Source organism: Triticum aestivum, chromosome 2D (assembly GCF_018294505.1).
Source record: "Triticum aestivum cultivar Chinese Spring chromosome 2D, IWGSC CS RefSeq v2.1, whole genome shotgun sequence".
NCBI classification, from domain to species: Eukaryota; Viridiplantae; Streptophyta; class Magnoliopsida; order Poales; family Poaceae; genus Triticum; species Triticum aestivum.
The window spans coordinates 637,030,822-637,043,368 of record NC_057799.1 but is presented as its reverse complement, the minus strand read 5'-3'; positions in this window follow the sequence as shown (position 1 = coordinate 637,043,368).

The following is a 12,547-nucleotide window of genomic DNA, read 5'->3' as shown; positions in this document are numbered from 1 at the left end:
GGCCTGGCTTATGTATGTTAGTTGATATTATTGATCCATATACTCTATAAGTGTTTATATGTCTGTTAGTTCTATACATTCTTGGTTGATCGACTCGGTATTTGAATCTTGATACATCGCTTGTGTACATATCTAAATGGGAGTACACATTATGCTGCGTGTGACATTTGAGTTGGACATGAAGTGTTCCAAATATTCGAATTCACCTTAAACTGGATTCTAGTTTCTGAATTTGAGTATCGGCATTTGTAAACCATATTCATATATGACAGTGGAATACATCTTTGTCGTCCTTTTGAAGATATATAAAAACACATAGAATGATTTATAAAGATTCATATAGGAATACAAAATGGATTCGAATTTAGTTGCCAGGGTAAACGTGGATGCTTATTGTCCCAAAATTCGAAAGAAGCAGCAAAATGTCCACTCCCACGTCGGCTGCCCGAAGCCAAGTGTTTGGGAGATGGAAATTACTGTCTACCCATTACACGGACAATCCATCGGCCCGATTTCCACTGCTCTAAATAGGGGTAGGTAAGTAACTTCAATCAGACGTGACACGGCCGCCTCTGAGCCCATTCCGACACGGTGGGCGTCAAACATGGGCGGCAAAACTCATTTGATTCAAGCTCGTCCGAAAGACCTCTGTTTCTCCCTCCATTCCCCATTCATACACGGTGGGCGGCAAAACAAACTCGACTCGGCCGAAATCGATGTAGGCAAATATTTTCAATAGGGGCAGGTTTGTAACTTCACTCAGACGTGACACAACCGCCCTACCTGTCAGCCTCGTTCATACACCGTGGGCGCCAACCATGGGCGCCAACCACCCTCTCCTCGCCCGAAATCGCTCTGGGCAAATATTGGCGAGATGCGAGATTACCGTCCTATCCCCAACCGACGAGACGTCCAAATTTTAAACGGGGGCTAAGTTCGTAACTTTCCCATATTTCAGACATGCGCGTCCCAAAAACATGGTTCCCCGTACCTCTCCCTCCATTTTCCCATTCATACACCGTCCGCGCTAGAACACGCCATCCCCACACCAGCCTCCGTCCGCCACCCCATCCATCGCCGCCGTCCTCCACCACATCCATCGCCACCGTCCTCCACCATGCCGGAGCGCCTACCAAGACCGCGTCGTCCACTGCTAGAGATGGACGTATCTCATCCACGGCGACGAACCATTAGCCTTGCATCGCGTCCTCTCACTTCATCGGCGCCGTCGTCCTCTTTGCCGGGGCCGCTCACACGACCTTCTCTTCCATAGCAACGGGACTTATCCCCCGATGCACCCGTCTACCGTTGCAGATCTGCTTCAACACCACCGACACCCATCGCACCCCCGATGCCTACACGGCGCCGCAAGAGAGGTGGTACTTCAATCTCCTCAACTTTTTTATCTCAACCAGAAAATAGATCTTAACTTGGTTACTCTACTTTCTTTTCAGCTCTTAGAATTTAGTTCTTAGTTCGAAGCAAACAATGGATGCTAAATATCATTTCTCCGGTTTGCAGCTTCAAATCTGCCATGGCACAGCCATAATACGATTTAATTGATCATGCTTAGGGTTTAATTGATCATGTTGGTTCCGTGGTGGTTTCTTTAATAGAAATCGGAGGGGAAACCCTCTTTTGCTTAAAAAAATATGCTTAGAGTTTCCCCCTTTTATGATCACTATACGATCAGAATACGTGCTTCGTGTCATAATAAGACTGCTCCACCCATCAAGCTAAACAAGCTTAGTTGTTCAAATACGAATCTGATATTATTAAAACAGAGTTGTTTAATTGGTCAGCTAAATGTTCCTAAATTAGTTTCGAAAATGCATGTTCGCCGCTCGGGTGTGTATCCCTACAGGGTGCCCACGGTGGGCCGGCCCACCCTGGGATTTTGGGTCGTCCCAGGCCCCGATTCCCCTCTGTTCTGCTGCGCGCTTCCGATCTCTACTCGCCCCCAGCCGCCTGCCTCGCCGGCGACTTGCCGTCCCCGGACGGGGTGACTCTAGGAGGAGACGCCGGACTAACAGGAGGCCAGGAGCCGCTCGCCCAACAGCATCACCGCTGCCCGGGCGCGCCGCCGTGCCTACCTTCCCAGTCCGTTCAGGGTTCAGGCGTGCAGCACCCACCAAGCCAACCCGATTTATCCTGAGATACGTCCTCAACACTCAGCAGCCACTCCTCATCACCCATTTTCTAATTGATTCATTACTCATTAGGCAGGACTGTAATTAGGGTTTGTTGTGTGCTCACTACTACCTACACATAATGGTTCAGATGTATTTCGGTAATCTTTAGTACCTCTAAAGTTCACAGGGTTTTCAAAGTTCCGGCCCTCGGAACAGAAACTAGTCATTTTGGATTGTTGGTCGTAGTGACATTGACCCAGATTACTACTGCAAGCCAGGTTTGTTGACAATTTTAGTTGTCTTTCTTACTCATTCGATATAATATCCAATTATTCACGTCGATTAGTTGCAAACAGTAAGTGCTAGACAAACTTCTTCATTCAGATTTTGGACGGTCTCTTACTGCAGTTACAATTCTGCATACTTGTCCTAGTAAGCTCACAAGTAAATGATTGATTCACTACATCTATGCTTGCCTTGTCATATTTGTTTTCAATATTCTTTTAGGGTGGACCACCCTGTTTCTAAATACTGGAACCGTTGACATGAGTGAATAGTATTTCTCTATGTGATCTCTTCCATCATGTGCGGGTAACGAACACTGCATTGTATAGAAAGAAAGTGTCATTTCCAGCTTTTACATAGGTTTTGATCTTTTACATGGAATACAATCTGCTTACTTGCTTTGTATCGCACTACCAACACTCCACCCTTGAAGCTAAACATTACGACACTCATAATTGCTTAGTTTATTTGTTCAAATACGAATTTCATATGATTCTAATGTTCCTACTTCAGTTTTGAAATGTGTGACTGCCTGTTATAGAGACATAAGGGGTTTGTATTTCTGTGTGTGGTCTGGTCAGCACGGTTGGGGAGGTGAACTTTGCATATGCAGGGGTTTATAGGGAGACACTCTCCGAGTTGAATCCGCAATGCATTCCATAGATAATCTGACTACTTTTTATGTTTTCATGAATCTCAGATTCTGAACAACATCATAATGATTATGAGCTTGCGCGCATGAAAAGAATAAAGCAGAACAATGCCATGGCTGTCAAACTTGGCATTAAGGGACTGAAATCAAGTCTGGATGCAATGCAATGCAAACGCTCTCCACCTACAGATTCATGCTCAGAATATGATCCTAACAGTGATTCTGAGCTAGAGGGAGACCTAAGTCAATGTAGCTCCCTAGTGGAGGAGTCAGAGGAAGATTCCCTATCTTATTCACCCATCAAGGTACTTGCTCTAACTTTCCAAGGTTACATTGCTCGCACATATCTTGTAACTAATGCTTTGCATTGCTTCTACTTTGTTGAAATGCCATTAGCTTAGTTTACACATCGTGTATGTGAATACGCCCTGCCTATCCATTTTCAGTACATATTCCATCTGTCATCATACCATATTTATCCATTCAAATGTTGTTCTTGTGTATCAGACGTTCAAAAGGAAGAGGGCCATTGCTGATCGTGGAGGAGCACAAGCAAAGTATTTGGAAAAGGTAGTGGCACCTGATAAATCAAATAGCCCATTAGGTGTAGTTGCAATATCACTTGACCCACAAAATACCCCAACTCTAGCAGACTCTAGCCCTACTACACTGGTCATTTGTGATGCCCCAACTCAGCAGACCCCAACTGCAGCAAACAGTATGATTATGCCAGTTGACATAGCACCAGCTGTACGACGCAAAACCCCCATTCCAGCAAAGAGTACACCAAATCCAGTTGCCAAATCCCTTTTCGAACCAGAGAGAGCCCCAATTGCAGCAAATAGGACCCCTGTTCCATTTCTTCCCAGTTTAGAAGATGAAGCTTATGTTGTTGTCAGGAACTTTGTGCGCATCTTTCCTTCATGGAAAGATTATACCGCAGACACAGAACAATTTCCAGTCTTCCTCCGCAACTTACGCGTAAGTAATGTACTAATGTTATTCATGGTCATTACTGCATATGTTTCTGCTGATAGAAGCCACAAGATTTCATTCTTTTAAATAGGTGAGGAGCAAACTGGATTGTGATGACGAGCAAGGGTTGGTTGCGCTTTTCAAGCACTCGTTGATGAAGTATCGTTCCTACCTGAGGCAATCGCAATTCGATGGCAAGCCTCTGAACGAAATTTCTGTAATGTCTCCGGTGCTACATTTATCCGACGGTGACTGGAATAATCTTGTTACACATTGGTCTCGGCTGCAGCGTAAGGTACTGTCTATGATATCACATCACAATTTGAACTACATTTCTGCATTTGCCTTAATGTCTCACTTGTACGAAAACTGTTAGCAGAAGAACATTCGTTCTCAAGGGACCACAGAATCTCACAACTATATTGCACACTGCTTTGCTCTTGTGAGTACCTCTTGCCCTGTATGACCATACTTACTTTCATAGCTGTTTGATTATGTAGCATCACTGCACATGTTAGCCTCGTAATCGTCCATTTGGTGGACATTATAAGATCCGTATGGACTCTTACATAAATTTAGAATCAACCCAATGCTTTTGAAGAGGTTTAGCTCAGCAGTCCTCTTGTAAGGATTGAACGTGGTCTATCACTGTACTTACATTAATAGCTACTCCCTCCGTCCCATAATATAAGAACATTTTGTACAGTACACCGGTGTTCAAAACACTCTTGTATTATGGGAAGAGGGATTGCTTCATTTTGTAGCATTCTGCATCTTATCTCCCTCGCCCACCATTTACTAAAAAAGATCAGATCTATATTTAATCTTACCAACAAGTAGAATACACAGACAATGCCAGTGCAGAAGTGTAGCCCATTGCTCTTGTCGGTACATTTTGTCCTGTAACGCTTGTACTTCCAGGGATTGGTAGTTGATTATGTAGCATCAATCTGCATCTTATCTTCATTATCCTCTATCCCTTCAAGTATTATCATATCTATAATTACTCTCTACAAAATGTAGAGTACAGGCAATGCTTATGAAGAAGATTCTGTGCTGAAATTCTTGAGTTATCCTTCCCTTGACATGGAGAAGGGCATTATAAAGCCGGTGTTAACTGTTAATGTAAGTCAATCCTTCTAAAGCCTTTATCCTCAACTGCTGTTTAATTTGCTCATACTCCCTATCATTTACTGCTGTTTAGTTTGCTGTTTCTACCAAAATGCATGTTCGTAAGAACCGTAAGTTCTAAGTTTTACTTGTAAAACCAAATTCCTTATTCATACCATGCACATTACTTAATACTCCCTATATGTATGCTTGTTTTTGTGGATCTATAATCCAGTGTGTGGTGAAGCAGCCCACGTTTGCACCTTGTCATCTCCTGTTTTATCTTACTGATGTGGCTGATGATATGAACAACATGCCATGCACATTATCCAAAATAGATACAATGATTTTCTTTGCCCTTCATCTATGCTTGTTATGTTGACATGGTAATCCAGTAGTGTGGTGAAGCTCCCCGCATCATGAACAATGCCAAATTATGCTATTGATATTTTGAACTTACTCTTTATTTTCTAATTTGAAATTGGATAGAATTGACAGAATAGTTATCATCTTTGTTTATACACGTGCAAAACCTGTCATCTCTCTGCTTTGTTTCAGGGTGATATTCCTGATGGCATGCACAAGTCTGCTGAAGGCTGTGAGACAAACCCAACATATATTGCAGCAAAGAAGGAAAAACATCTTGAAGATAGTGAGACAACCCCAAAGTCTTGTCTTGATGCAGTGTTCAAGTTACTTGAGACTAACAGTCAGACAAGCTCACAGAATTCGTTGTCTGAATCCGTTCGACTTCTTCAGTCCCAAGTTCTAGCAGAAAGGAGCAGAGCTAACCACCGTGATGGGATGACCTTGGAAATATTGCTTAAGCTTCCGGCTTGCCATGAAAACTCCATATACCAACTTCTGCCAATGCGGGTACCTCTGCTTGGACTCAATAAGTACCTCACTGATATAGTAAACCGGACGTTGAACCGGATATTCCTTTCCGGCCTCCTTACGCTCCACCACAGTAGCCACACTAACAGCCCGGGCGTTAGCTGCCACATATAGCAACAATGGCTCTTTGTCAACCGGAGCAGCAAGAACCGGCGGATTAGCCAGCTGCCGCTTTAAGTCCTCAAACGCTTCATTTGCGGCGTCACTCCAGACGAAGTTATCCGTTTTCTTCAGCATCTGATACAAAGGGATGGCCTTCTCGCCAAGGCGGCTAATAAACTGGCTCAACGCGGCAATCCGGCCTGCCAGGCGTTGAACATCATTGATACACTTCGGTTTGGCCAAGGAAGTAATGGTTTTGATCTTTTCCAGATTAGCTTCAATGCCCCTGTTAGACACCAAAAAGCCCAAGAGCTTGCCTGCCGGTACACCAAAAACGCACTTGGCCGGATTAAGCATCATTTTATAAACCCGCAGGTTATCAAAGGTTTCCTTCAAGTCATCAATCAATGTCTCCTTCTTCCTTGATTTCACCACAATATCATCCACATAAGCGTGAACATTGCGGCCGATCTGTTTATGAAGACAATTCTGCACACACCGTTGATCAGTCGCCTGGGCACTCTTGAGCCCAAAAGGCATGGACACATAGCAGAAGGCTCCAAAGGGAGTTATGAAGGTGGTCTTCTCCTGGTCCTTAACTGCCATTTTGATCTGATGATAACCAGAATATGCATCCAAAAAGCTTAAATGCTCGCAACCTGCCGTAGCATCAATAATTTGATCAATACGGGGGAGGGCAAAAGGATCTGCTGGACAAGCTTTGTTGAGATCTGTGTAGTCCACACACATACGCCAAGTGCCGTTCTTCTTAAGGACCAGCACCGGATTAGCCAACCACTCAGGATGAAATACTTCAATGATAAATCCAGCTGCCAAGAGCCTGGCTACTTCTTCTCCAATAGCCTTGCGTCTTTCTTCATTGAACCGGCGGAGAAACTGCTTGACCGGTTTATACTTGGGATCAACATTGAGAGTGTGCTCAGCGAGTTCTCTCGGTACACTTGGCATGTCAGAAGGCTTCCACGCAAAGATGTCCCGATTCTCACGGATGAACTCGATGAGCGCGCTTTCCTATTTCGGATCCAAGTTAGCGCTGATGCTAAACTGCTTGGATGAATCCGCGGGCACAAAGTCAACAAGCTTCTTCATTCAGATTTTGGACGGTCTCTTACTGCAGTTACAATTCTGCATACTTGTCCTAGTAAGCTCACAAGTAAATGATTGATTCACTACATCTATGCTTGCCTTGTCATATTTGTTTTCAATATTCTTTTAGGGTGGACCACCCTGTTTCTAAATACTGGAACCGTTGACATGAGTGAATAGTATTTCTCTATGTGATCTCTTCCATCATGTGCGGGTAACGAACACTGCATTGTATAGAAAGAAAGTGTCATTTCCAGCTTTTACATAGGTTTCGATCTTTTACATGGAATACAATCTGCTTACTTGCTTTGTATCGCACTACCAACACTCCACCCTTGAAGCTAAACATTACGACACTCATAATTGCTTAGTTTATTTGTTCAAATATGAATTTCATATGATTCTAATGTTCCTACTTCAGTTTTGAAATGTGTGACTGCCTGTTATAGAGACATAAGGGGTTTGTATTTCTGTGTGTGGTCTGGTCAGCACGGTTGGGGAGGTGAACTTTGCATATGCAGGGGTTTATAGGGAGACACTCTCCGAGTTGAATCCGCAATGCATTCCATAGATAATCTGACTACTTTTTATGTTTTCATGAATCTCAGATTCTGAACAACATCATAATGATTATGAGCTTGCGTGCATGAAAAGAATAAAGCAGAACAATGCCATGGCTGTCAAACTTGGCATTAAGGGACTGAAATCAAGTCTGGATGCAATGCAATGCAAACGCTCTCCACCTACAGATTCATGCTCAGAATATGATCCTAACAGTGATTCTGAGCTAGAGGGAGACCTAAGTCAATGTAGCTCCCTAGTGGAGGAGTCAGAGGAAGATGCCCTATCTTATTCACCCATCAAGGTACTTGCTCTAACTTTCCAAGGTTACATTGCTCGCACATATCTTCCAACTGATGCTTTGCATTGCTTCTACTTTGTTGAAATGCCATTAGCTTAGTTTACACATCGTGTATGTGAATACGCCCTGCCTATCCATTTTCAGTACATATTCCATCTGTCATCATACCATATTTATCCATTCAAATGTTGTTCTTGTGTATCAGACGTTCAAAAGGAAGAGGGCCATTGCTGATCGTGGAGGAGCACAAGCAAAGTATTTGGAAAAGGTAGTGGCACCTGATAAATCAAATAGCCCATTAGGTGTAGTTGCAATATCACTTGACCCACAAAATACCCCAACTCTAGCAGACTCTAGCCCTACTACACTGGTCATTTGTGATGCCCCAACTCAGCAGACCCCAACTGCAGCAAACAGTATGATTATGCCAGTTGACATAGCACCAGCTGTACGACGCAAAACCCCCATTCCAGCAAAGAGTACACCAAATCCAGTTGCCAAATCCCTTTTCGAACCAGAGAGAGCCCCAATTGCAGCAAATAGGACCCCTGTTCCATTTCTTCCCAGTTTAGAAGATGAAGCTTATGTTGTTGTCAGGAACTTTGTGCGCATCTTTCCTTCATGGAAAGATTATACCGCAGACACAGAACAATTTCCAGTCTTCCTCCGCAACTTACGCGTAAGTAATGTACTAATGTTATTCATGGTCATTACTGCATATGTTTCTGCTGATAGAAGCCACAAGATTTCATTCTTTTAAATAGGTGAGGAGCAAACTGGATTGTGATGACGAGCAAGGGTTGGTTGCGCTTTTCAAGCACTCGTTGATGAAGTATCGTTCCTACCTGAGGCAAGCGCACTTCGATGGCAAGCCTCTGAACGAAATTTCTGTAAAGTCTCCGGTGCTACATTTATCCGACGGTGACTGGAATAATCTTGTTACACATTGGTCTCGGCTGCAGCGTAAGGTACTGTCTATGATATCACATCACAATTTGAACTACATTTCTGCATTTGCCTTAATGTCTCAATTGTGCGAAAACTGTTAGCAGAAGAACATTCGTTCTCAAGGGACCACAGAATCTCACAACTATATTGCACACTGCTTTGCTCTTGTGAGTACCTCTTGCCCTGTATGACCATACTTACTTTCATAGCTGTTTGATTATGTAGCATCACTGCACATGTTAGCCTCGTAATCGTCCATTTGGTGGACATTATAAGATCCGTATGGACTCTTACATAAATTTAGAATCAACCCAATGCTTTTGAAGAGGTTTAGCTCAGCAGTCCTCTTGTAAGGATTGAACGTGGTCTATCACTGTACTTACATTAATAGCTACTCCCTCCGTCCCATAATATAAGAACATTTTGTACAGTACACCGGTGTTCAAAACACTCTTGTATTATGGGAAGAGGGATTGCTTCATTTTGTAGCATTCTGCATCTTATCTCCCTCGCCCACCATTTACTAAAAAAGATCAGATCTATATTTAATCTTACCAACAAGTAGAATACACAGACAATGCCAGTGCAGAAGTGTAGCCCATTGCTCTTGTCGGTACATTTTGTCCTGTAACGCTTGTACTTCCAGGGATTGGTAGTTGATTATGTAGCATCAATCTGCATCTTATCTTCATTATCCTCTATCCCTTCAAGTATTATCATATCTATAATTACTCTCTACAAAATGTAGAGTACAGGCAATGCTTATGAAGAAGATTCTGTGCTGAAATTCTTGAGTTATCCTTCCCTTGACATGGAGAAGGGCATTATAAAGCCGGTGTTAACTGTTAATGTAAGTCAATCCTTCTAAAGCCTTTATCCTCAACTGCTGTTTAATTTGCTCATACTCCCTATCATTTACTGCTGTTTAGTTTGCTGTTTCTACCAAAATGCATGTTCGTAAGAACCGTAAGTTCTAAGTTTTACTTGTAAAACCAAATTCCTTATTCATACCATGCACATTACTTAATACTCCCTATATGTATGCTTGTTTTTGTGGATCTATAATCCAGTGTGTGGTGAAGCAGCCCACGTTTGCACCTTGTCATCTCCTGTTTTATCTTACTGATGTGGCTGATGATATGAACAACATGCCATGCACATTATCCAAAATAGATACAATGATTTTCTTTGCCCTTCATCTATGCTTGTTATGTTGACATGGTAATCCAGTAGTGTGGTGAAGCTCCCCGCATCATGAACAATGCCAAATTATGCTATTGATATTTTGAACTTACTCTTTATTTTCTAATTTGAAATTGGATAGAATTGACAGAATAGTTATCATCTTTGTTTATACACGTGCAAAACCTGTCATCTCTCTGCTTTGTTTCAGGGTGATATTCCTGATGGCATGCACAAGTCTGCTGAAGGCTGTGAGACAAACCCAACATATATTGCAGCAAAGAAGGAAAAACATCTTGAAGATAGTGAGACAACCCCAAAGTCTTGTCTTGATGCAGTGTTCAAGTTACTTGAGACTAACAGTCAGACAAGCTCACAGAATTCGTTGTCTGAATCCGTTCGACTTCTTCAGTCCCAAGTTCTAGCAGAAAGGAGCAGAGCTAACCACCGTGATGGGATGACCTTGGAAATATTGCTTAAGCTTCCGGCTTGCCATGAAAACTCCATATACCAACTTCTGCCAATGCGGGTACCTCTGCTTGGACTCAATAAGTACCTCACTGATATAGTAAACCGGACGTTGAACCGGATATTCCTTTCCGGCCTCCTTACGCTCCACCACAGTAGCCACACTAACAGCCCGGGCGTTAGCTGCCACATATAGCAACAATGGCTCTTTGTCAACCGGAGCAGCAAGAACCGGCGGATTAGCCAGCTGCCGCTTTAAGTCCTCAAACGCTTCATTTGCGGCGTCACTCCAGACGAAGTTATCCGTTTTCTTCAGCATCTGATACAAAGGGATGGCCTTCTCGCCAAGGCGGCTAATAAACTGGCTCAACGCGGCAATCCGGCCTGCCAGGCGTTGAACATCATTGATACACTTCGGTTTGGCCAAGGAAGTAATGGTTTTGATCTTTTCCAGATTAGCTTCAATGCCCCTGTTAGACACCAAAAAGCCCAAGAGCTTGCCTGCCGGTACACCAAAAACGCACTTGGCCGGATTAAGCATCATTTTATAAACCCGCAGGTTATCAAAGGTTTCCTTCAAGTCATCAATCAATGTCTCCTTCTTCCTTGATTTCACCACAATATCATCCACATAAGCGTGAACATTGCGGCCGATCTGTTTATGAAGACAATTCTGCACACACCGTTGATCAGTCGCCTGGGCACTCTTGAGCCCAAAAGGCATGGACACATAGCAGAAGGCTCCAAAGGGAGTTATGAAGGTGGTCTTCTCCTGGTCCTTAACTGCCATTTTGATCTGATGATAACCAGAATATGCATCCAAAAAGCTTAAACGCTCGCAACCTGCCGTAGCATCAATAATTTGATCAATACGGGGGAGGGCAAAAGGATCTGCTGGACAAGCTTTGTTGAGATCTGTGTAGTCCACACACATACGCCAAGTGCCGTTCTTCTTAAGGACCAGCACCGGATTAGCCAACCACTCAGGATGAAATACTTCAATGATAAATCCAGCTGCCAAGAGCCTGGCTACTTCTTCTCCAATAGCCTTGCATCTTTCTTCATTGAACCGGCGGAGAAACTGCTTGACCGGTTTATACTTGGGATCAACATTGAGAGTGTGCTCAGCGAGTTCTCTCGGTACACTTGGCATGTCAGAAGGCTTCCACGCAAAGATGTCCCGATTCTCACGGATGAACTCGATGAGCGCGCTTTCCTATTTCGGATCCAAGTTAGCGCTGATGCTAAACTGCTTGGATGAATCCCCGGGCACAAAGTCAACAAGCTTAGTCTCATCAGCCGATTTGAACTTCAGGGCCGGATCATGCTCTGTAGTTGGTTTCTTTAATGAAGTCATATCTGCCGGATCAACATTGTCCTTATAGAACTTCAATTCCTCAGTTGCACAAACCGAGTGCCGCATCACCCTCTTCACATTCCAAAGCAATCTTGCGACTCTCGTGCACTGTGATAGTCCCCTTATGACCCGGCATCTTGAGCTGTGAATAGACATAACAGGGCCTTGCCATAAACTTAGCATAAGCCGGTCGTCCAAACAGGGCATGATATGGGCTTTTGATTTTCACCACCTCAAAGGTCAACTTCTCTGATCTTGAATCATGCTCGTCGCCAAAAGCAACCTCCAGAACTATCTTACCAACGGGATATGCCGATTTACCAGGTACCACACCATGAAAGACCGTGTTGGACGGTTTAAGATTTTTATCTGTTAACCCCATGCGACGGAAGGTTTCATAATAAAGGATATTGATACTACACCCCCCATCCATGAGTACTTTGGTGAACTTATAACCTCTCACCTGAGGT